Genomic DNA, 25,038 nt, shown 5'->3' with positions numbered 1-25,038 from the left:
GGAGAATCGCTCAAGCCCAGGAGGCGGAGGTTGTGGTAAATAGAGATCGCACCACTGCACTCCAGCCAGAGTGACAGAGCGAGACTCTGTCTCCAAAAAAAAAAAAAAAAAAAAAAAAGAAAAAGAAAAAGAAAAAAGAAAAAAATACAAGAAAACAGAAAACAGATAAAACAAGTGTAATTGTGGTAAGTGCTATGAAGGAAGCAAACAGGGCTGAGAAACAGAATAAAGGTGGGATGGGGTAGAGGATGATTTTATATGTGAGGAAAGGGGAAGATGAGAGAAGAGATATTTTTGCTGAGACAAGAGGATGAAAAGGTGCCCACTCTAGGAAGAGGAGGGTTTGGGGAAGAACTTAACAGGTGTAAAGATTTTTGTAGGGTTTGAAGTCTAGTTCAAGGCAGATCTTTCAATATGGGGATCTGATTGGGATTGGGCAAAATTTATAACAGTTTAGGATTGGAGGACATGGTGAAGGGAGGGTCTTCAAGAATAAACAATTGTTTGATAAGCTACTGGTTTGCCCAGTTAAGCAAACTATTGTCCCGAGAAGGGGGCTGTTTGAGCAGTCTATTGTTCAGATAAATTGATTTTTAGGAAGTTCCTGAAGGAAATAATGAAGTTATTTACTGGTTTACAGTCTTATCTTCCTGGGGAAGAAATTTCTGGAACAAATATTAAAGTCATGCAGATGTAGGCAGCCTCAGTGAAATGATGTCACCGCAGGTGAGGCTGTTGTAGTCTGGCTGAGTGGTAGGTAATGGTGGCCTGGACTAGGGTGGGGTGGTAAAGACAGGAATGGATGGATTGGGATATATTTTTGGAGATAGGCCAGTGACTCACTAAATTGATTAGATGAGCAAGAAACAATCACAGATGATGGCTAGGTTTTTGGCTTGAGCCCTTAGGTAGGTGGTAGTGCCATTTACTGGATGGGAAAGAAGATGGTACTGGGTTGGGGATGATGATTAAAGGTTCAATATTAGGGTTAGGATGTGGAAGCCATCCTCACAGGGTTAGCAAGTATTACATGCTAGGTTCTGGGCGGAAATACAGTTATAATTTAACCTTAATGGGCAAGTGCAGTGGCTCACACCTGTAATCCCAGCACTTTGGGAGGCCGAGGTGAGAGGATCACTTGAGCCCAGGAGTTTGAGATTAGCCTGGGCAACATAGCGAGACCTTGTCTCTACATAAAATGGAAAACAATTAGCCAGGCAGGGTGGCTCATGCCTGTGTATGTAGTCCCAGCTATTTGGGAGGCTGAGATGGAAGGATCACTTGAGCCCAGGAGGTTGAGGCTGCAGTGAGCCGTGACTTCACCACTGCACTCCAGCCTGGGTGACAGAGCAAGACCCTGTCTCAAAAAAGAAAGAAAGAAAGAAAAAGCATTAATTAGGTTGCACTTTGGCGCACTTCCTTGTTGCTAAAAGTTCCATAGAACCAGATACTGACCATTTGCATCCCCATTGTTCCTATAGATAGGATTTCTGATGTTACAATCATAAGGCTTTTGTTGAAGAATCGATTTGCATCCCCATTGTTCCTATAGATAGGATCACTGACGTTGGAATCATAAGGCTTTTGTTTAAGATTTTCTTAAGATGTTTTTAGCTCTTGAGTTCCAGCAGAATGGCTGATGCCACCAGTTTGAAGACCCTCACAGAGGAGCGTAATCAGCATGAGAATGCAGTTTCTTCATCTCCCTGTCCCATGACTCTGCGTACTCTTTGACTCATCTACGGTGATCCCCACACCTCGGCCCACTCCAAATCCCTTAAAATCCCTAGCCCCCAACTCTTTCGAGAAACAGATTTCAGGTTTTCTCTCCTCTCCTTGTTCGGCCGTGCGTTTAAAATTCTTTTTCTGTTGCAACCCTCGGTGTTGGTGTATTGACTTGCAGGCCCTCAGGCAATGGACCCATTATGGTTACAATGTCTGTGAGGCCCTTGGGTAGAAACATCAAGTGTGTGGTTGGATAATAGTCTTGGATATTAAATAATTGGGAGAATCATCACCACATAGTTGGTACTTAAAGCTATGGAAAAGGACAAAATTTTACCTAGGGAGATGTGGTAGGAGGAAAATGGGGTGTAGGAGAGAGCCCACAGGGAATGCCCACCTGGAGACCAGGATGGAGGAGGGAACATAAATAAGGGTGGCTGGGAAAGAGCAGCCAGTGAGGTGGGAGGACTCAAGAGAGTGTGGACTCATGAAGTGAGTGTTTCAAGGAGTGGCTGATTGGGTTACATCATGTACATTTGATAGTTGTTCCTGGGAAATGGTGCAGTAGTAGAGAAAATCTAGAATCTTCAGTCAGATAGCTTCCTGTCTCCACTAACTGGAGCTTCATTTTTCTCATCTCTAAAATGGGATTCCAGGTACTCAGGGACTTGCAAAGAGATGGAATTAAATTAAATTTAAAAATAAGATAAAATGGGGATAATGACACCCACCTCACAGAATTGGGATAAAGTACAAATAGATATCGTATAGGAAAACAGTATTGTGCCTAAGACCCAGTAGGGAGACACTTTATATCTTAATTTGGTGGCAGTGACTGGAAGGGCTGATTTTTGCTCTTCCTCTCTCAATCTGCTGTTCAGCTACAGGGAGGTACCCACAATCAAGTTGCCCCCCTGAAGATGATCAGGGGCCAGAGAAAAACAACCAGATATATGGAAAACACAGGCATGTTGTCTGGGAGGAGGAAAAGCTTGGTGGCACTTGGGTACCCTTTTTTTTTTTTTTTTTAGACAGAGTTTCCCTCTTGTTGCCCAGGCTGGAGTGCAGTGGCACGATCTCAGCTCACCACAACCTCTGCCTCCCGGGGTTCAAGCAATTCTCCTGCCTCAGCCTCCCGATTAGCTGGGATTACAGGCATGAGCCACCAAGCCCAGTTAATTTTGTATTTTTAGTAGAGACGGGGTTTCTCCATGTTGGTCAGGCTGGTCTCAAACTCCTGACCTCAGGTGATCCTCCTGCCTCAGACTCCCAAAGTGCTGGGATTACAGGCATGAACCACCGTGCCCGGCAACTTGGGTAACCCTTTCATGGTTTCTAGGATGGCTTCATCCATAGTTATCCAAACATCAGGCCCTTAATGTTGGCTTCTCCCACTCTTTTACACCCACCTGTTTCTCCTTTCCATTCCCCCTACTCCCAGCTTAGCTCAGGCCTGCATCATTTTTACCCTGGCCACTGCCATTGTCTGGTCACTGGCCTCCTTCCTACCTCCAGCTAGATTGATGCCATCTGAGGACTTGCTTAGAATCCTTCAGTGGCTACCCATTTCCTTCAATCAACAAGTATTGATCAATAAGTATTTATGAAGGGCCTGCTCTTTCCCAATCTCTGGCTAGGCACACTGGAGAGATACATCCCTGCCCTTGTGGAGCTTACAGTCCAGGGGGGAGACAGACAAGTGAATGGTTACCATATTATTTATAAGTGGGGTTTTTCCAAAGCCCACAGATGGGGCACCTGGCCCAGATATGGCTATCAAGAAAGGCTTCAGGGAAAGTTGATGTCTAGGCTGAGACCTAAAAGATGAATAAAAGGAGTCAGCCAGGCAAAGCAGTGGGCAAGGATGAGCCCTTAGAAGGCCTTGAGAGCCTTGCTGACCATCACCTTTGAACACACGCTGGCCACCCACACTGTAGGCATAGACTTATTAGTAGGTCCATGATTGTCACTCCTTTAATTTGTCCTACACCCACAGGTCCTTCCAAGACCCATTTCAGATGCCACCTCCCCCAAGAAGTTCCAGTCCCCATATCCCAGTGTCTTTGGTGGCCCTGTGCCCATTTGCCTGCCCTATCTTAGCCCTCTCCACTTCACTGCAATGGTATATTCACCCATTCCTTTACAAAATCAGAATCCAGAAAGGGCAGGACACTGTCTCATTTGTCTTCATGTCCCCAGCACCCAGGTAAGCCAGGCATATGTAGACTTTTTTTTGGTTGTTGTTTTGGAGACAGAGTCTTACTTTGTCGCCCAGGCTAGAGTGCAATGGCGCGATCTCCACTCACTGCAACTGCTGCCTCCTGGGTTCAAGCAATTTTTCTGCCTCAGCCTCTTGAGTAGTTGGAATTACAGGCATGCACCACTACACCCGGCTAATTTTTGTTATTTTTAGTGGAGAGGGGTTTTTGCCATGTTGGCCAGGCTGGTCTCGAACTCCCAACCTCAGGTGATCTGCTGCCTTGGCCTCCCAAAGTGCTGGGATTACAGGCATGAGCCACCGTGCCCGGTCATATGTAGACATTTGATAAATATGTTGAATGAAAGGAAACCAACTCTCCATTCTCCCCCACCCTGCCATATAATGGGACAGGAGAAAATAAGATTTATTTGAGAGGCTGTAAATGACAGGATTAGGGAGTGGTTGGAGATATCAGGAATCCATCTAGCTACAGGTGAGATCAGGTTTTGTTTTTTTTTGAGACGGAGTCTCGCCCTCTTGCCCAGGCAGGAGTGAGTGCAATGGCGCGATCTCGGCCCACTGCAACCTCCGACTCCCGGGTTCAAGCGATTCTCCTTCCTCAGCCTCCCGAGTAGGGGGGTTACAGGCGCGTGCCACCACGCCCGGCTAATTTTTTGTATTTTTAGTAGAGACGGGGTTTCACCGTGTTAGCCAGGATTGTCTCGATCTCCTGACCTCGTGATCCGCCCCCCTCGGCCTCCCAAAGTGCCGGGATTACAGGCGTGAGCCACCGCGCCCGGCAGAGATCAGGTTCTTAAGGGAAGTCCGGAGAAATGGGGTTTTTAAAAAACCCGAGTCCAGGCTATCTGTTTGGAGGGGTTGGGAGGCTTGGAGCTGGACCAATAACTTCTTAGGTCTTGCTTTAAGGAGTGAAGATTCTCTGTAGCGACCCTCATACCTGGGCAGTGGGAGCGGGCAGAATCCTTCTTTCTTCTCTTCTCTACACCCCCTCACTCCACCTCCACCCTTCCCCGCCGCCCGTAAACCTTAGCTTTCCCCTTTCCAACAGAGGTTTCCAGCTGTTGATGCCTGGATGGACCCGGCTGCAGGGAGGAGGAGGAACCTCTCTGTCCCTCCCTTCTTCTGCATGTCCCCACCCTCCCTCCCTCCTCCCTACCTCCTCCCTCTGCGCGCTCTCGGTCTCCCTCCCTCTTTCTCCTTTAGGCTGTCCAGTCGCCTCGCAGCAGCGAGCCGCGAGCGCCCTTCTCCAGTCCCGGCTTGGAACTGAACTGTGTGAGCACGGGTCCTGGAACCCGGGCCCAGAACCGGCAAGTCCGGGTCTGAGCCCAGAGCTCAGCGGTCAGCCTCGTAGGCCCTGACTCGGAATCGAGCCGAGGCGCTGAGCTTGGAGCCGGAGAGCGGGAGAGCCGGAGAGCAGGGAGGGCGGGCCGGCTGCGCGTCCGACGAGTCGCAGAGCAGGACCGCGGAAGGCAGGGAGACGGCCGCAAGCCCAGGGCAGAGGGCAGAGGGCAGAGAGCGGCCTGGCTCGGCGGAGAGGGCGCCGCCCGGCCGGAACCGAGCTCGCCGCCCGGGACGGCGGCCCCCAGTGGGGCGCGGACCCAGGGTGGCCGTGGGTCCGCAGCGACTCCCCGGCCAACGGCGGGGGGCGTGCCCCCCTCCCAGCCCAGCCTCCCCAACCTGGCCCGCCCGCGGCGTCGCGGGGGCATGTGAGCGGGAAGCCTAGGCTGCCAGCCGCGAGGACCGCACGGAGGAGGAGCAGGAGCGCGGAGCCGCGAGCCCCGAGCCCCGAGCCCGGCGCCTGGCTGCGTAGTAAGTGCACCCCTCCCCGCCATGATCGCGCCGTCGCGCCCATTTCCCCAGCCCTCTGAAGTTTGACACTTGCGCCCCTACGTTTCTGGGCACCCACCGGCTCTCTTCCCTGCGAGTTTCCACCCTGTGCAAAGTTTTTCGAGGAGGGACGGACCCTCACCTACCCCCAACAACGCTGGGCAGTGGCGGCTCCTCCCTGGCCGACTTGGGTCCTTGTGGAGAGGGGTGGCAGCCTCTAAGGCAGTGCGTGGCTGTGTGTGTGTGTGTATGTGTGTGTGTGTGTGCGCGCGCGCGCGTTCACCACGCGGGTCGAGCTTAGGGTGCACCCCCAACCCGCTCCTTGCCTACCGCAGAGGACTAGGTCTTTCTCATCAGCCCGACTATGCGCCTAGTTTAAGGATTTCTCAGCGGGAAGCCGAGGCGACCTGCGCGCGTCCTGCGTGGGGCTCAGGTGCCTGCGACGAGGCGCAGAGCTCCTCCACCATGGTTGCGTGGGGTGCTGGGGGACAGACGCGCGCCCCTTGCCACGGTTTCAGGGTCGTTCCCCAGCGGACCAGACCGGCGCCGCATCCTGTTTGTTTTCTGCTCCGGCTGCTCCTGTCCCACCCCCACCCCCACCCCAGGCTGCTTCTTACTACCCCCACCTCCCGCCCTGGGATATCGGAGGTGAGCCTTTTCATCCCGACTCCGCTGCAAACGCTGATCGCGCCTAGGAGTAGGGAGATGCGGAGCGGGTAGTCGCTCAGTTCCCAGCGGCTCGCCATTGTTTTCCCACCCCGCGCGTTCCGTACGTAAACACACACGCACACACAAGGTTGTGTGTGTGCGCCGGCTCTGGCTGTTTCCCGTCCCCAGGCGCGCAGGGATCGCCCGCGGGATTCGCTCAGCTGCCCGCATGGGTCTTCAGGCTGGAGGCGCTCCAGGACTTAACTGGAGCTGGAGAGGGCAAGAGACTTGGGGGTTGCCGGACAGTACCGGGCGGGGCGGTGAGCCGGGCCTGGGCGGGAAGTGAATTTTGAACTTCAGCCCTGGACCTTTCCGGGAGGACCCCGAGCGCTGGAGCGGCGGCTCCCGCCCTGGAGGGCCCGCGGCAGCTGCAAAGACTCCGCTGGCGCTCTTGGCAGCCGCCTCGGTGACAGAGGCTTGGAGGAAGCCGAAGAGTTTTCCTGGGAAGTTTGCTTTGACTCTCTGGGAATTTCCGGGCAGGACGCCTCGGCGCTGGCGCTGGTGAAGGGGTCTGGCCAAAGACGTCCAGAGACGATGCTGCTGGCTCTTGACCACTAGGCTGTACTTGGCTCTCAGCAGTCCAAGTAGGTGGGTCCCTACCTTCCGGAGTTCATGCCTTCCAAACCAGTATCCCCCAAAGGATCACGACATGCCGGTTTCAAAGATGGGTGCATAACTCTGCTCGTTTTGCAGTCCAGGGAGGCAAGCTCGGTTCCAGCCGGGCGGCGCTCTCCGTCGAGCCAGGCCGCTCTCTGCCCTCTGCTCTCTGCCCTGGGGTTGGGGCGGTCTCCCTGCCTACCGCGGTTCTGCTTTCGGACTCGTCCGACGCGGCGCCAGCCCGATAGCTCCCGCTCTCCGGCTCCCCTGCTCCCCCAATCCCTGGCTCCCCGGCTCCCCGACTCCGTAATCCGCGCCTCGGCGCAGTCGCGAGTCAGGGCCTGAGGCTGACCCCTGTTTCCACTGTGCTTCATTAGAAAGCGCTTCGCAAGATGCTGGGATGGGGAACATTTGGATTCCAGTTCCCCATCGATGAGCAGCGCGGGTTTGGACTTTCCCGCATGCGAAATGGGCAGAGTTATGCACCCATCTTTGAAACTGGCATGTCGTGATCGTTTGGGGGATACTGGTTTGGAAGGCATGATCTCCAGGAGGATAGGGACCTACCTACCTCTGGATCATTGAGGGCCAAATATAGCCTAGTGGTTAAGAGTCCTGGAGCTGGAGTTAGATCCCGGATGCCACTGGCGGTGTGACTCTGGGCAATTTAACTTAACCTCTGTGCCTCAGTTTCCTCAGCCATAAAATAGGGTTAATATGAACGCTTCATGGGGTTGTCTTGAGGATTAAAAGGCTTAATAAAGTGAAACTGAGAACAGTGCCTGGCACATAATAAGTGCTAGATAAATATTAGCTGTTATTGCCATTATTACTTAACTGACCTTGTACAGAGCCCAGAAGAGCACTTGGCGATTGTGCTCAACTAATCAATTATAATATTGCCCACTTCTGGAGAGGAGGAGAGCTTGTACTCTCTCCCACCCTTGCCTGATTCCAGCCCCTCAGATCAAACATATCCTTCTTACTCCTTGTCTAGTGCCATCTTCTCGAGTCTTTTTTCTTTTTCTTGTTTCCTTCCTTTCTCCCTCCTTTCACAACTTTTTGTGAAAGCATTTCATCCCCTCCTTTCCTCATTCTTAAAAATCAATCTTGGCTCAACTGCAGTGTTCTCTCCATGGAAATCAGGTCCCAGGAGGGAATTGTTTCCAAAAGGGTGTCCCTTGAGCGTCCTCAGCCTGGGCTGCTGGATCAGGATTGGATGTGCATTTGTGTCTCTGGGGCTGGGTGAATTTCCAGAGCAAAGAGCCCGTCAGGTGTCTGGGGCCCAGGGGAAGAGTCAGGTGGAATGGGCTGGGACTGTCCCAGGAGGAGCCCTGCTCCCTGGGTAGTGTCTGTGTCTCCTGCTGCTGGGCTCACTTGGGAACCTGGAATAGCACAGCTGCTTGGGTAGACTGGATGTGGGATTTGGGGTGAGGGGCAAAAGTGTCACCTCCAACTTTCCACTTGCAGTTGGAGGATTTTCTAGGAATTTGGGTTTGTCACAAGTTCCTTGTCTGATTCAGGACTCTGCAAATGCATAGCACAGGTAAGGGGCGAGCTGAGCAACCAGGAGGAAGAACAGGGTGCTGCTGCCCAGCCACACTGCCTTGGACTACAGGCTCCTGTCCTCCTTTCTCAGACCCTCCAACCTCCACCCCAGGCATGGGGGAGGATGGCCAGAAGGTTGCTTCTTCGTGTTGGAGATCCTGCAATTGGCAGTTTTCAGTTATGACAACTGGCACTGCAGTCACCCCATTCATTCCTTCAACAGAAATTGTTGACCGCCTGCTATGTGCCAGGGCCTGTGCTATGCAGTGGGATAACAGGGGAGAACAAGACAGGCAGCATGCCTGCCTTCAAAGAGGCTTCTTTCTATTGTGGGGAGACAGACAGTAAATACTTTTAAGTAACCAAGACTATCAGATTATGACATGCAATGTGAAATAAATACCACAGGGTGATGTGATAGAAAACATATGTAGGTCAGGCAGTGGTGGCCCTAGATTGGGAGGCCAGTGAAGGCCACCGGGGGGGAGAGGATAGCTCAGCCCAGGCCTTGAAGGATGAGGAGCCAGCTGCATAAAGACCTGGAGACAGGGGATTGCAGGCAGAGATAATAGCAAATGAAACCCCCTGAGGCCAGAACAGGGGCAACAGCTATGTGGCTGGAGAGGAGAGACTGGAGAAATCAGAGGAGAGCCAAAGCCTGGTAAGACTGGTTAGGAGCCTGGATTTTATTGCAGGCGATGCATCCATCAGAGAGTTTTAAGTAGGGGAGTGACATGATCTGCTCTATAATTTTAAAAGATTATTTGGGACACAAGAAACGGTAATCATAGTTGCCCCAAGGGAGGGAAATGGTGGCTGAGGGATGGGATGGAGAAAAGATTGTTTTTGCTGTAGACCCTTTTGTCCTTTCTGAATTTAGTACCAGGTGGGTATACAAACCATCCCCCAAAACCTCCCAAAACGTGGTTAACAAAGAACAGTTTATAACCTGGAAAATTACATAAGAAGTGAAAAAATCAGGATATAAAACTACAGAGTACAATCTTAATCTTGCACAGAGAATTGTAAGTATACACATGGCCATCATGCACACACGCAAGGACAGAATCTGGGAGGATGCATCAGAATATTTAGAGGTTAGCTCTGGATACTGGACATATGGATGGTTTTAATTTCCTTCTTTATCTTCCATTTGTTTTTTCACTTTTCTACAATGGTCGTGAATTACTTTTGTTTGTTTGTTTGTTTTGAGATAGACTCTCACTCTGTCGCCCAGACTGGAGTGCAGTGGTGTGATCTTGGCTCACCGCAACCTCCACCTCCTGAATTCAAGCAATTCTCCTGCCTCAGCCTCCCGAGTAACTGGGACTACAGGCGTGTGCCACCACACCTGGCTAATTTTTTTGTATTTTTAGTAGAGACGGCATTTCATCGTGTTGGTTTGGCGGGTCTCCAACTCCTGACCTCAAATGATCCCGCCCTCGGCCTCTCAAAGTGCTGGGATTCTAGGTGTCAGCCACAGCACCCGGCCAAATTACTTTCATAAGTGAAAAAAATGTACAAAAGAGAGATCACTTGGGCTGCTAAGTAGTGAAGAGCATCAAGGGGAGCAAGGATGGAATCAGGCAAGTTAGGAGGCTGACTTGATGACTTGGATTAGACTTGCTTGGGGAGGGCTTTCCACCTCCAACTCAGATTTTGTGATCAAGAGTGCCAGGGTCAGTCATGGATGATGTTCAGTGCTGCCTTGGCTCTGGAAAATACCCCACGTTCCACCTGCACCCTTATCCCCGTCATTCCTTCTGGTGGGAGATTCCCATAGTGGGCATTTTGCTATTGTAGTAATTGGCAGACTTAGGAAAACACATCCACAGTGAGAAGGATTTAGGGCCAGGAGAAATCTTTGTCCCATAACATCTCCGAGCCTCTGTTTTGCCTCCTGTGAAATGGGACGGTAACAGTGATAATACCTTCCTTTTTTTATCCCCCCCAAGATGGAGTTTAGATTTTGTTGGCTGGGCTGGAATGCAATGGCGCGATCTCGGCTCACTGCAACCTCCGCCTCCCGGGTTCAAGTGATTCTTCTGCCTCAGCCTCTTGAGTAGCTGGGATTATAGGCACCCGCCACCACGTCTGGCTAATTTTTTTTTTTTTTTGGAGACAGAGTCTCACTCGTCATGCAGTGTGTGATCTCAGCTCACTGCAACCTCTGCCTCCCAGGTTCAAGTGATTCTTTTGCCTCAGCCTCCCGAGTCACTGGGATTACAGGTGCCTGCCACCACACCTGGCTAATTTTTGTATTTTTAGTATAGACGAGGTTTTGCCATGTTGGCCAGGCTGGTCTTGAACTCCTGACCTCAGGTGATCCACCCGCCTCGGCCTCCCAAAGTGCTGGAATTACAGGCGTGAGCCACGGCCCCCGGCCAATACCTTCCTCTTAGAACTGTTGGGAGGCTAATGGCTGATGATGTCTGCAGCAGCAGCAGTGCTCCATGAATGGTAAGGGCTCTGGGGTTTGCTGTTGCCAGACAAGTGTTGGTTGAGCTAGGCCTATTCCACCAAGGGATCTAGGTGTCCTTGCCCTTGAGAGGCTGACACTGGATTCTACAAAGGTTTTCTCCTCTCTGGGGGTGCTTTGAGATCGGTCCTTATTGGGCAGCTCCCCTGGGTAAGTCTCCAGGAAGCTGACACCACCGGAAAAAGTGGAATTCAAATGCAGCTGTGCTCCTGAGCCCCCTCCCCCAGCCACATTCAGGGGTGAAGCTGAGTGTTTGAAAAGGGCTCTGTGCTGGGAGGGCTGGCCAGGCACACAGTAAATCGTGCTTTGAATGGGAGTTATTTTTGTGCTCAGTGTTTGCTTAAGAGGGCTCGCTCCTGCCTGAACTCGTTGCGGTCCTCACCCTTTGCTAGTCCCCTTTCTGGAACCCGGATGTGTCAGCCAGGGAGGCCATCACAGTGCCTTTTACCAGATGGGGAACTAGACCCATGGAGGATTGCTTTCCCTCTCTTGTCAGCTCCCTGCCCGAAGCAGGAAGGCATGCTCTATATGGTGGTCTTTGCCTGGGTGATTACCCGCCTTTTGACTGGCCCTTCCTTAGTTCTTGGGAAGACTTGATTCGGAGATTGCTATAGGCCAGCTCAGCAGGGTTCCTCCGACCTCTGTCAGCTTCTCTGATCAAGAGTGACTGCTTTCTAAAAAATGCAAATACTTTCTCTGAGGAGCAGAGATATGGTAGTTCCCTCCTAAGAGCACTTGCTATATGCAATGGACCCAGCTTAAAGCCCCATGGTGATGAAGCCTTTGCAGCTCCCCTAGGAAAAGATTTCTGGGCCGGGCACAGTGGCCCACGCCTGTAATCCCAGCACTTTGGGAGGCCGAGGCGGGCGGATCACGAGGTCAGGAGATCAAGACCATCCTGGCTAACACGGTGAAACCCTGTCTCTACTAGAAATACAAAAAATTAGCCTGGCGTGGAGGCATGCGCCTGTAGTCCCAGCTGCTGGGGAGGCAGAGGCAGGAGAATGGCATGAACCCGGGGCCAAGATTGAGCCACTGTACTCCAGCCTGGGTGACAGAGCAAGACTCGGTCTCATTAAAAAAAAAAAAAAAGATTTGTGTCCAGCTGTGTGGTCCACAGCATAGAACCTTTTCTTTTTTTTTTTTTTTTGAGACAGAGTCTTGCTCTGTCGCCCAGGCCTGAGTGCAGTGGTGCGATCTTGGCTCACTGCAACCTCCGCCTTCTGGATTCAAACAATTCTCCTGCCTCAGCCTCCTGAGTAGCTGGGATTACAGGCGTGCGCCACCATGCCCGGCTAATTTTTGTATTTTTAGGAGAGATGGGGTTTCACCATGTTGGCCATGGCTGGTCTCGAACTCCTGACCTCAGGTGATCCACCCACCTCAGCCTCCCAAAGTGCTGGGATTATAGGCGAAAACCACCGAGCCTGCCCTCACAGCATAGAACCTTGTAGCTACCACCTGCTACTCCAGGTGGCTCTCCTGCCTTAGTGGGTGGCAGGGGGTCCTTCTTGCTTTAGGAATGCCCAGAGGCCTGTCTCCCTGCTCACTCCTGGCAAGAGCACATTGTGGTGCTGTCGGGGGGGGACCTCGATGGTTTCAGATGGAACAGCAGCAGTGGTCAGACCTCCTAGAGGCTGTGAAGTGAGGAAGAAGTGGCTGAGGTTTCCCCTGCCTCCTCCTAAGGTCATCCATGGGCAAACCAAAGCTGCAGGATGTGTTGTGTGTGTGGCCTGGTATCTCAGAGTCCTGAGTGCGCACAGGGTGTGCACAGCTAGGAGACGTCCCGAGATCTGTACCCACATGTTGAGGGCTTCAGCCAGGGGTGTTTTTTGGGGGAGAGGAATGTGTGTGGCATAGTAGAGGAAAAGAAGGAAAAAGTGGGGACAGTATCTCCAGCTGCCACCTTTCTTCCCAAATAGCTTTGGATACCCAGGCCCTTTTGGTCACAGGAAGTCTGACACTGGGAAGTCATCAAATTTGGAATTCAGTTCCCTCCACTCTCCCCCCAGCGGTGGCCTTAGCATTTAAATAGCCTTGGCATGAAGCCCCATAAACTGCCCAAGGGATTGGGGCAGGGTTGGGGGAGGGGTATTAGTGTTACCCCCCACATTGTACCCCTTTGTCTTCTGGGGACATGTCCAAGCTAGGGTGTCAGTGTTTTGGCTTGAGAGGAGAGAGGGGAAGGGGCCACAGACTGGGCAGGAGCCCTCCTGGCTCCCCTTCCGCTCTGGTGGTTTTGGTCGTAATCCCTGCCTGCCAAGCCTGGAGCTCCCTGGGGGATCCGCCCCAGAGGAGGCCAGACTGTTCTCCTCCCCTCTGCCTTACCTCCCCCAGTCCCCGCCCCCTGCTTGACTCGGAATGGAATGTGCAGCCTGTGGAACAAGATGGGGTGAGAACTAGTTCCCAGAGGGCCTTGGTCCCGCCCCCTCCCATCCCCCAACAAAGGGGGTGAGGAACCTGGGGGCAGGGCCTGCTCCCAGGTATGGCTGGTGGTGCCCTGATGCAGACTCAGGTCCTGTGCTGAGTTGGTGCAGAGGCAGGCAGGTGCTGTGGAGGTCCAGGACTAGCCATTTGAAGGTTTTCTTGTAAGTCCAGCATGCGGGGCAGGTGCTGAGTTAGAGGAGGTGCAGCAGGCAGAGCAGCTCCAACTCCAGCTTCTGTAGCTGGGGGTGGTCAATATCCTTTGTTGACTTTTTTTTTTTTTTTTTTGAGAGGGAGTTTCACTCTTGTTGGCCAGGCTGGAGTATGCAATGGTGCCATCTCAGCTCACCGCAACATCCGCCTCCCGGGTTCAAGCGATTCTCCTGCCTCAGCCTCCTGAGTAGCTGGGATTACAGGCATGTGCTACCATGCCTGGCTAATTTTTTGTATTTTTAGTAGAGACGGGATTTCTCCATGTTGGTCAGGCTGGTCTCAAACTCCCGACCTCAGGTGATCCACCCGCCTTGGCCTCCCAAAGTGCTGGGATTACAGGCGTGAGCCACCACTCCCAGCCATGACTTCTTTTTTTTTTTTTTTAATTTTTATTTTAAAGATCGTGGCTCATATTCATTTTCTTATTTCTGTAGTCTCTAAGAGTAATACAACAATGTGTATCACTTTTGTCATCAGGATGAAAAGGATTTAAAATACATCTAATATTTCCAGATAGTGAAACAGAAATGTCATCAGTGTTTGTTTCCACGGAAGACCAAGAGGAGTCACAGTTTGACCAGCGCAAAGAGGGGATCTGGCAGGAGGAGTGGTTGTGCAAATGTGTCAGACTGGGCTGATGCCCTTTCACGATGACAACTGAGTGGGCCCCACGGACCCCCTGGCGGGCTCTGGGGGTGGGGATGGGGGATTGCCTGGGACTCATGGGGCCTCCTGCTTTGGCCCTGGCGCCTAGGAAAGGCTAGACAGGGAGGGGAGCCTTGGCGTGAGCTGCCCTCACACTGACTTAAAAGCATTAACTCTTGCCTGGCCACACAAGGCAGGACCTGGCACTCCTCAGAGTGGAGGCTGAGGAGGGTTTTCTGTCTTAGCCCTCAGCCTGTGCGGGGTATGAGGTCCCCCACCCTCATATGAACAACCTCTCTCCACCCTCCAGCCCTATTGAAGGAGTCTGAAGTCACTCAACCATCCCTGTGAGGTTTTGGTTCTGGCCTGTTCCATAAGGGTGGGGTAGGGTGGGGAAAGAAGGGAGAATAAAAGGTAGTGGGGAGGGGTGGAAGGAAGCCTGTGTGCAGGTACAGCCGGCGCTCAGAGGCAGGTGGGGTGAGGGCAGTCGGGCTTGAATAGGGCGCTGTCGAAAGCAGAGGGAGTGGCCCCTTCAGCCCCTGCCGTTTCTCAGGCTTGCCCGGCTCCTCTTTTCTTGGCTGGTGGTGGGGTGTGTGTGTGGGGGGGGAGGGGGGCTGAGTGTGATGTGTGTGAGTGTGATGTGTGTGTGGGTGTATGTGTGTGGAGGGCCAGGTGTGTGTGTGTTTGTGGAGGGCTGAGTGTGATGTGTGTGTGAGTGTGATGTGTGTGTGGGTGTATGTGTGTGGAGAGCCAGGTGTGTGTGTGTTTGTGGAGGGCTGAGTGTGATGTGTGTATCTGTGAGTGTGATGTGTGTGTGTGGAGGGCCAGGTGTGGTGTGTGTGTGTGCACATATGTGTGCAGGCAGGCAGGGGCCTGTGCTCTGGAGACCCTGGCCAGGCTCCTCCGACCCGTGGGAACCAGGCGGGGCCTCCGAGAACTCCAGGGAGACAGTGAGGACATTAGACGGATGTCCAGAAGGAAGGGAGAGTAGAATGGAAGAAAAAGGAAGAGCCAGAACAGCCAGCTTCTGGTGCCCCAAGCAGGTTGGGGTTTCAATCCCAGTATACCTGGGAAGGGGCAGTAGTGGGCTATCACCCCCTTCCCTCCTTTTGCTGTCAACTTTGTTTCCAGGGCAATCATGGAACCCCAGCCATCCCCCTCGCCCAGGAGCACTTAATATGGGAGTGTCTGGCCAGGGCAAGGGGCTGAGGAAGAGAGAGGAGTGGCAGAGAAAGACCCAATGGTGGGCTCCCTAACTGGGGCTGGTGGGGCAGGGAGAGGAGGCCTCCTCCCTAGCCAGTAAACTCCTAGGGACCAGAACAGGAAACAGGGTCAGAGAATAGAGGAAGGGGACCTGTGTCAAATCTTGACTTGGGTAGAGGTGGGTAGCAAGAGGGCTTTCTCTTTGATATCTGAGTAGACAAGGGATGGACTTGACTGCTCTCGGCCAGAGAATCCTTGAAATGGGTGTACAAGTCTAGGTGAATGGGCTTCTCTTAGAGTTGTGCAATGCACAGTCTGTACAACTGTACACGATAGCCTGTTAGAACTGGCTGAAAGCATCAGGGACCTTTGGTTTTCATAATGTAAATTCCCCTTCTCTTCTACTGGGTTCACCTGACCTTAGATCCATACTTCTCACCATGGTGGCACCCTCCATTTGGGGCTGATTGTGGCTATCTGGGTTACCCTTTTCTGGGCACTGATTAACTTGAAGTTTGGAGAACCAGAATTGTGTGTGTAGGGGGGAAGGGGGTTGTGTGTGAGTGTTGGTGTGTTTGGCAGTTTAGAGAGGGTCTCTTGGACTGTTGACACCCTTTATTGAGCCTGAGTCCTCTTGGGCCAATCGGCCACAGGTGTAAGGAACCTCCTGATTCCTGAGTCAGGACTGATGGGGTTTAGGAGCTCTCAGATGGGGCAGGTAAGACTTGAAAAGAGGCACATGGGGAAGAGGGGAAGTTTCTGCCTCACCTGACAGCAACCCCTGCCCCAGGCCCTTCTGCTTTTCCTCAACCCACAGGGTCTTCTTTATATCCCTGCCTTCCTCTCTCTACCTCCCATCATCTAAACTCATCCATTCCTTGCCCTTCGGGATCTGTGCTCCTTGATCTCTGAGGAGATAGCTTGGCTAGTCAGCTTTACCAATCTAGGTGTGTGGACAGATTAACAGGTAACTCCAGAAGCACATTGGCCTTTTAAGCAGCCGCGGGGCCTTACTAATCTAAGAGGTGATTGAAAAGCAAGAACTTGAGGTGGAGATGGAGTGGATGTTGGGGCCTGCGTGGGCCTTCTCCGGTCCTCCGTCCCTAAGGCAGGTATGTAGGGAGCACCTGCCTTGTGGCTATGCCGGGCCACCCTGGGCTGGGGCTGAAAGACCATGAAGCCAGCATAGCCCTTCCACAGCTTGGAGAAAGTGAAGTAAGTAACTGATACCAGTACTGACAAACTGAGGGGAGGGAGGGACAGGGCAGGTCCCACACCAGATTTGGGAGCACCCACACCAGATTTGGGCAGCCAGGGAAAGTTCCCTGAAAGACATAACATAAAGACCTGGAGGGTCGGGGGCAGAACAGGTCAGAGGGAAGAGGAGGTCATAAGGGCAGTTCCCCTCCACATCTCCCAGGGGCCCCACCTGGGCCTCTAAGGGCATGTCAGATGGTCCTATTCCTCACCAAGGACCCAGGCACACTATGACTTTGCGGGAAGAGTGAGTGCTGGGCATTTGAAGACAAGGTGGCCAGGGGCTCCCAGAGCTCTGGGGCCTTATTCAGCTACAAGTTGTGTGTGTGCCAGCACGGGGCAGCATGGGTTTTGGTGTGCACTAACATAAGTGGGTGCCCTGCCTGTGGGGCCCTGGGGATGGGGGCTGCCTGTGGTGTGGTGCTGTGGGTTCAAGCAGGACTTGGGCACTCTGTGGTGTGTAGCCCAAGCTGCCGGGAGATTGAAACCCCAACCCTCTCCCAGGCAGCTGTGGGGGGTGCAGGATTGCTAGGGCCAACTGCAAATTAGCCAGGCTGGCATTAAATGCCTTTGCTGCCTCTCTCCTCCTGTCCCTCCCTACCCTCCTGAAAATCAACAACTGTGTCAACAGCAGGGTGATTGTGCTTGGCCAGCAGCCTCCAGGGCTGCCAGGACCAGGCAGGTGCTGGCAGGGGCTGCTGGAGCCCCATGCTGGGAGCAGGCTGGGCCTAGCTGCCAGGGCTGCAGGATAAACAAGGCCGCACACAGGCTCGGCCGGGAGGGAGGCCACAGGCAAGCAGGAGGCGAGAACAGGTGTCTCAGGAGCTCTGTAGACACAAAGGGCCTCTTGTCTCCTCCTCCCTGGCCTCAGGGAGCCACCACCCTCCTCCCTCCTCTCAGGCCCTGCCCAGAGATCAGTGACCAGGTCAGCCAGGGGGTGCTGTCTTCCAGATTCACCCCCTGCCTCTCAGGGTTTGTTGTTCTTGCTTGAGACAGAGGTGAGACCAGACCATGTGGGGGTGAGGCGCATTAGCCTGAGAGGCAGGAAATCTGCCTCTGAGCGAATCCACCAGCCCTGAGGTCTCTGTGTGTCTCAGTTTCCCTGCTGGAAAGACAGCAAGATGTCTCCCCCGGGACACCCAAACATGAAATGGATGGGAGATGGGAAAAGCATCTGGAGATTTGGGGAAGAAAGACATGGTGAATGTCAGGAGTGATAGAAGCTAAGATGAGACTTAAGGGATTCCAGGTGGGATTTAGGGCCGGAGGTGGCTGGGGTGTGGCAACCCTCCTTCCTCCTTACCTATTTCTAAAGCAGACCTTTACAGAGCACCTACTGTGTGCCAGCCACTGCACTAGGGACTGGGGAGGACATGGAGAATAATATAGTACCAGAACAGACAGACAGGCAGCTTCTGGAGCCAGACTGTCTGTGTGATCTTGGGTAAGTAATCTAGCCTAACCATAGAGATGATAACAATTGTATCTGCCACAGGCTCGTGGGGCTATTGTGATGGTGAAATGTAAAGATGTAAAGTATAGAGAAAGGATGTAAAACAGTGCCCGACATATAATAAGGGCCGTTTAAAAGATGCCTGTTATTGTCCCTCTTCTTGAGAGCATATTAAGGGCTCAAATCTAGCCAGAGCCTGGCGGGTAGAAAGGTAAACAAATAATGGCAGGTTGGTTAAGTACTGGACACCAGTGATGTCCAAGGTCTCTAGGATGCCCTGGAGAAATAATGAAGTCTTCTAAGATTGTTTGGAAGGGATTTATAAAGGACATCTAGGCTGGGTTTTGAGTGAGGTATAGGAGTTCGCTGGTCAAGAATGTAGGAATTACAAAAGCAGAAAGTGCATGTTGAAAAAAAAAAAGCCGGTCGTGGTGGCTCACCCCTGTAATCCCAGCACTTTGGGAGGTCGAGGCGGGTGGGTCACGAGGTCAGGAGATCAAGACCATCCTGACTAACACGGTGAAACCCCGTCTGTACTAAAAAAAATACAAAAAAATTAGCCGGGCGTGGTGCCGGGCGCCTGTAGTACCAGCTACTTGGGAGGCTGAGGCAGGTGAATGGTGTGAACCCGGGAGGCGGAGCAGTGATCGTGCCGCTGCACTTCAGCCGGGGCAACAGAGCAAGACTCCGTCTCAAAAAAAAAAAAAAAAAAAAAGAATGTACGAAGTGCCTTCTAGGCAGAGACACCATGTGAGCCAGACCCCGGAGCTGTGAAAGTAGTATGAGTATGTGCCCTAAGTACATGTTTGTGAGCACAGCTGGAGGAGTGGCCTGGGCCAGGTGTGGAGGGCCTGTGCAGCCTGGAAAGGAGTTGGGGCTCATCCCGAGCTCCTTGCCGGTTCCTCCGGGGTCGGGTGCCAGCTTTGGCCATCACTGTGTCTATCTTCCCTCCCCCTTCTCAGTTCACTGCATTATGAATAACTCAGCTTTGTACACTCTGGAGTAGCCTTCAACTTTTAAAAAAATTTTTTTTATTTTTGAGACGTAGTCTCACTGTGTCGCCCAGGCTGGAATGCAGTGGCGTGATCTCGGCTCACTGCAACCTCCGCCTCCCAGGTTCAAGCGATTCTCCTGCCTCAGCCTCCCGAGTAGCTGGGACTACACATGTGTGCTGCCACACCCAGCTAATTTTTCTATTTTTCATGGAGATGGGGTTTCACCATGTTGGCCAGGATGGTCTCTATCTCTTGACCTCGTGATCTGCCCTCCTCGGCCTTCCAAAGTGCTGGGATGACAGGCATGAGCCACTGCGCCTGGCCTGCCTTCAACTTATAGAAAGGCAGGGTAGTTTAGTGACAACATCATGGGGTGTTAGAGTCAGAAAGTTTGGAAGTTTCTGGGTTTTGACTCTAAATATGGAGCCATTTACCTAATTTCTTTGAGCCATATTTTCTTTATCCATAAAATCGGGTAATGGTTCTCCCCTGTGGCAGGGTGATGGTACGGATTAGAGAAAGATGTGTGTGTGCTGGGCTCACAGTAAATGGTAGCAATTAGGGTCCCTCTGTGATCTGGCTGATGTCCGAAGCCTGTCTGGGCCTTGGTCTCTAGATCTGTAACAAGGAGACAATGGTCTTTCTCCTTCCTTTTTTTTTTTTTTTTTGAGATGGAGTCTCGCTCTGTCACCCAGGCTGGAGTGCAGTGGCGCGATCTTGGCGCACTGCAAGCTCTGCCTCCCGGGTTCACGCCATTCTCCTGCCTCAGCCTCCCGAGTAGCTGGGACTACAGGTGCCCACCACCAGGCTCGGCTAATTTTTGTATTTTTAGTAGAGACTGGGTTTCACCGTGTTAGCCAGGATGGTCTCGATCTCCTGACCTTGTGATCTGCCCGCCTCGGCCTCCCAAAATGCTGGGATTACAGGCGTGAGCCACCACGCCTGGCCTTTCTCCTTCCTTCCATGACTTCTGCAGAGGCAAAAGGGCCAGGCTGCCCATCACCTGGGTAGATAAGTCAGGCTGGGAGGCCTAGGACCACTCGCCTTATACAGAGGGGTCAGGTGCCTGCCTTCCCAGGGGCACTAGCTGGACCCTGCTGGACTGAATCAGCGGAGGGAGCCTGACTCCATGGTGGCTGCAGCTATCTGTTCCAGGACCTTCCTGTAGCTTCCCCGGGGCTGCTCCCTGTGCATGAGGCAGTAGGCCCCCCTGTCCCACCTTTTCTTATGGGGGCGCCCTGACATCTCCCCTTTCCGTCTGTGCTGGTGTTTCCGGGAGGTGCTGGGGCCACCGGTGCTAAGGCCTTGGTCTAACTTCTACTGCTAATGGCTTGTATGCCCTCAGGGCTGTCACTTAGCCACTTGGAGCCTTACTTCCCCCATCTGCAACTTGGGAAGGAGCATTTTGAGTCCTCTTGATATAAAGTAAGAATTCTGGTTTGCTGGAAATAGAGTTAGATGAGGATGATGACAACCACACTGGCAGTTTTTGCTGCAGTTTCAAAGCCCGGATGTGGAGTCAGACACTTTGCCACAGCCCCGCACAGGATGCTTCTGTGAGGCTTGTCTCAGGGGTACCTCATAAAATCTTCTAGTTTGGAAGGGCAGGGAGCATCTAATCCTCAAATTTGGCAGATGAGGAAACTGGAAACTGTCTAGGTGGTGGGGCTTCCAGAGTCCCACCTGGCTGTGGATCTGCAGGGATGAGGCTGGTCTATGCGGTGTGTCTGACTGTTCAGAACAAGTGATAACCCACACTGGGATCTTGCCTTAGAGTCCCTTGGCCTCCTGCCCTGGCATCTTGCCATTGGTTTTGGGGAACTGGTGATGGGAAGGGCCCATTGGGTCTCCTGACAGTCACAGGGAACCATCCTGAGACTGGAACTGGAAGGATGTGTGCTTGTAGGGCCCTCATTTACCTTCTCCTCCCTCACTTCCCACCTTGGCTGTGGGTGTAGCCCTGTTTTCTCTTCTTCCCCTGCGGTCATGTTTCTCAGATAGCCACAAGGTGGGCTGAGACCAAGGAGACGCATTGGTGCAAAGGGGATGCTGGTCGATTAGGCTGGGGACACTACTCTGGGTTCTCCTGGCCAGGTGGTCAGATGACTCCCTATGTAGCCTTGGAAACTGCCCAAATAAGAAAAAGAGCGAGGCAGAAAGAGCAGCAGGGACACTCAGATTTTTCCAGGGGCTTTGTCCATATTTACATGGCATTTGCCTATAACCAGTACACTAAACATAATTTTATAATCTATCCCCAGGCACATTCCCATTTGCCTTTTACTCTTGTTCTTTCCAGAGATGGCTGGTTCTGCCTTTTTGTGCCTGTCTGTGCCTTCTCACTCCTGTCCCATTACTCCCACTCCCGGACAGAGGGTAGGTGACTGGGAACAGAGTCAGTGTGGGGTAGGGGTTGTTCCTGCTGTCGAACTGATCTGATCAGATGAGATCAGACCTGACCTCTCTGGGCTTAGCACAGAGGGCTGGATGCGCAGGCCCAGCTTCCCCAACCCACCCCACCCCAGCGGCCACCACCTCGCCTCGTCAGGGATCAGGACACCATGCCTGGCACTCAGCAGGTGCCCACTAAATGTGAAGCGAAAGCTGTTCGGACAAATACATACTGTGCAGGCTCCTCGTGACCTGGCTTTTGCACTCATGAAGGGAGATGCTGGTGGGTCGAGGGGAGCCTCCGGTGGTCCAGAGGCTGGGAGGAATCAATTTCCCTCTCAGCGACTGTGGCCAGGGAGGCATTTATTTCTCTGCTTGGCCTTGCAGGAAACAGTGTTGAGAATGAGAGGAGCAGAAAGGAAGAGCTAGGTCTTGTATTAATTTGTTTTTCAGATTGAGTCTCTGTTACTAGCAATTTATTACATCCGGGTCTCCAGCCAAGCACATTCTGTTCTCCAGTGTTGGGGGAAGATACATAGGGGGGCGTGGGGAAGAGGCTGGACAGGAAAGAGGAGCAGATCAACAATTTTATGACTGAGTGTGTGGTGTCTTGGCCTGCGCTAGAGGACGGTTTTAGCACAGGGCATTTTGAGCCCAGCCCCATGTGGGGAGGCGCTCCTCTGGATGGCATGGCATTCCCATGCGAGCCCAGACAGCCCTGGGGAGCAGGATGAATGGGCTTCCCTCCCACTCATGCCTGCCGGGCCTCAGGCTCCAAATTTCTGTCTATGAAATGAGGTCAGGGCAGTGATGCCTGGAACAAAATCATAGTTTCTTGAGGCAGGGCCTGGGGAGATCCTCCGAGGAACAGGGGAGCAGCTGTGTTAGGGGACCCCGGAAGAGGGGTAACAGGCAAGGCGGCCACCCTGTGGAAAGAATGGCGCACAAGCAAAACAACCTCCTCTCTGCAAAAGTGCTGAGCTGGTGGAATTTCACTTGGCGGCTGTGAGATCAGGGCAGTAGATAGAGCCCTGCGGGCACCAGGGCTGTGTGGGTGCAGGGGGTCCCGGAAGAGAGGGCAGGGGCAGCACCTGTGGCACCCCCTCCACTGAGCTGGCCTCCACATTGCCCACGGCTCATCACTGGTCCCCATTCCTGGAGGTGCGCCCCGTATCTCTATCCACCTGTCACGTAAGTTGGTCTCATTCTTCCCGTTTTCCCTCATTCTCTTCCCAACTGTGGCTTTGACTAGAAGTAGCTACATCATCTAGTCTTCAAGGGGCCAGCATTGCGTAGAGGGCCATGGTGCCAGAGGGCAGGGAACTCTGGTAGGAGGAACTCTCTCCGACCAGGATGGTGGTGCCTGAAGCCCCCGGGGCCTCTGCCTTGTGGCTGGGCCTCTGGTGGGAGCCCAGGCTGCTTAGGGGAGAGTGAACCCTTCGGTAGTGGTTTTTTGCATCCCAGCCACATCTCCAAGCTGGGTACCATTGGATGATTGTTGAAGGGCAGATTCACTGGAAGGATAAGAAGCTCTGGTGGGACTCCGGGAAGAGCCAGCACAGAGAATGTGTGTGTTGGGCAGTCGGGGAGAGAGGGTGTTAGGCAGGGAGAGCATGGGCCTGGTTTCCAGCTGTGAGGTTTGAACTATTATTATCCTCCACACTGAGCTGATGGCCACTTAACCCTGAGGCTGGTTACTTGTCCTCTGTTCTCTGGGTTGACTGCCTCCTCCCTGACTAGCTCAAGACTTCTTTTTTTTTTTTTTTTAGATGTAGTCTCACTCTGTCGCCCAGGCTGGAGTGTAGTGGCATGATCTTGGCTCACTGCAACCTCCGCCTGCAGGGTTCAAGCGATTCTCCTGCCTTGGCCTCCCGAGTAGCTGGGATTACAGGTGTGTGCCACCACACCCAGCTAACTTTTTTGTATTTTTAGTAGGGACAGGGTTTCACTATGTTGGCCAGGCTGGTCTTGAACTCCTGGCCTCAAGTGATCCACCTGCCTGGGCCTCCCAAAGTGCTGGGATTACAGGCGTGAGTCACCATGCCCGGCCAAGCTCAAGACTCTTGCCAAAAGCTCAGGAAAGGATGAACTCAGATTCGATTCAGCACGGGTGAATTTGGTAAGTGTGTATTGAGCATGGATTCTGGGCCCAGTGTTCTGCTAAGATGAGCATCTGCAGGGCACCTTTGCACCAGGTGCTGTAAGGAACACTGGTGACTTACAGAGGCTGAGGAGGGCCTCTGGGGTGGGAAGGGATGGTGTTAATTTAGATTGCAGTTAGGCGGAGACCATCCAGGTCAGAAGGAACCTTGGACACAGGCCGAGGAGCTAGGACTTTGTTGACAATGGGGAACCAGAGGATCTGTCAGAGAACTTTCAGAATGGGTGGCTCATTCATTCAGGCTGAAGCTGCTCTCTCATTGTCTTGCAAAAAATTCCAACAGAACCCTGTTCTTTTCCTTTCCATTCAAAGACATTTTTGCTGCCTTCCATATTGAACTGCCTGGTAACTGAGACAACTTTCCCTTCCCTGCCAGGGCTAGTGGGTTCCCAGGGCTGCCACCCTGGGAAAAAGACAAGTCACTTTTCCTTGTCTGCCCTGACCCATACTGCTTATGGCTTTGGTCCCACTGGGACCCCAACCAATCAGTTTGGCCAGCTTTCCTGGGATATCCAGCATGTGCAGTTTCCAGCATGGGCATGCTTAATATTGTCCAGGATCAAGGAATATTGATCTCTAGATGTCTTTTTAAAACCAATGGTTTGGTGTATTTTTGAATGAATGAGATACTCATCCAATGGATAAGCTTTACCAAGCCCTCATTATGTGAAAGGCACTGGGCAAGGCTAGGGGTGAGGGGATCGGACCCCACCCTCAGGGATGCTCTAATCTCTCTGGGGAGGTGAAACAGCTCATTGTGGGAACAAAGCCTCTTTCCTATCTCTGTAGCCTTGGGTTGGAAGGCTGGGGGCAAGGTGAAATCAGACTGGGGTTTGAGTCCTGGCTCTGCTTCTGAGCCCTGTGATTTCTGGCAAATAACAGAACTTTTTTCTTTTTCTTTGTGTGTGTGTGTGTGTGTGTGTGTGTGTTGTAGATGGGGGTCTCATTATATTGCACAGGCTGGTCTTGAACTCCTGAGCTCAAGCACCCCTCCCACCTGAGCTCCCAAAGTGCTGGGATCATAGGTGTGAGCCACTGTGCCCCACCTCTTTCTTAGCTTTGGCTCTTTCTTTCTTTGTTTCTTTCCTTTCTTTCTTTCGTTTGTTTGTTCTTTTGTTCATTCTTTCGTTCTCTTTCTGTCTGCCTTTCTGTCCTTTCTTTCTATCTTCTTTTTTCTTTCCTTCATTTTCC

At 52.6% G+C, this 25,038-nt stretch overlaps 1 protein-coding gene across 3 annotated transcripts in view; it reads left to right on the top strand.

The window, feature by feature from the left end:
• The first annotated feature begins 5,149 nt into the window (after nucleotides 1-5,149).
• The window catches only part of SOX13 (SRY-box transcription factor 13), a 55,475-nt gene continuing 35,586 nt past the window's right edge, over nucleotides 5,150-25,038 (top strand). For all 3 annotated transcript variants that reach the window (XM_063646638.1, XM_063646631.1, XM_063646627.1), the window contains exon 1: nucleotides 5,150-5,755. The gene's annotated coding sequence lies outside the window, so the exon portion shown is untranslated. The remainder of the gene's footprint in view (nucleotides 5,756-25,038) is intronic.

This window comes from Pongo pygmaeus, chromosome 1 (genome assembly GCF_028885625.2).
Source record: "Pongo pygmaeus isolate AG05252 chromosome 1, NHGRI_mPonPyg2-v2.0_pri, whole genome shotgun sequence".
Lineage (NCBI taxonomy): Eukaryota > Metazoa > Chordata > Mammalia > Primates > Hominidae > Pongo > Pongo pygmaeus.
Note: the sequence above shows the minus strand (reverse complement) of the source record. Positions and strands in the feature narration are given on the sequence as shown.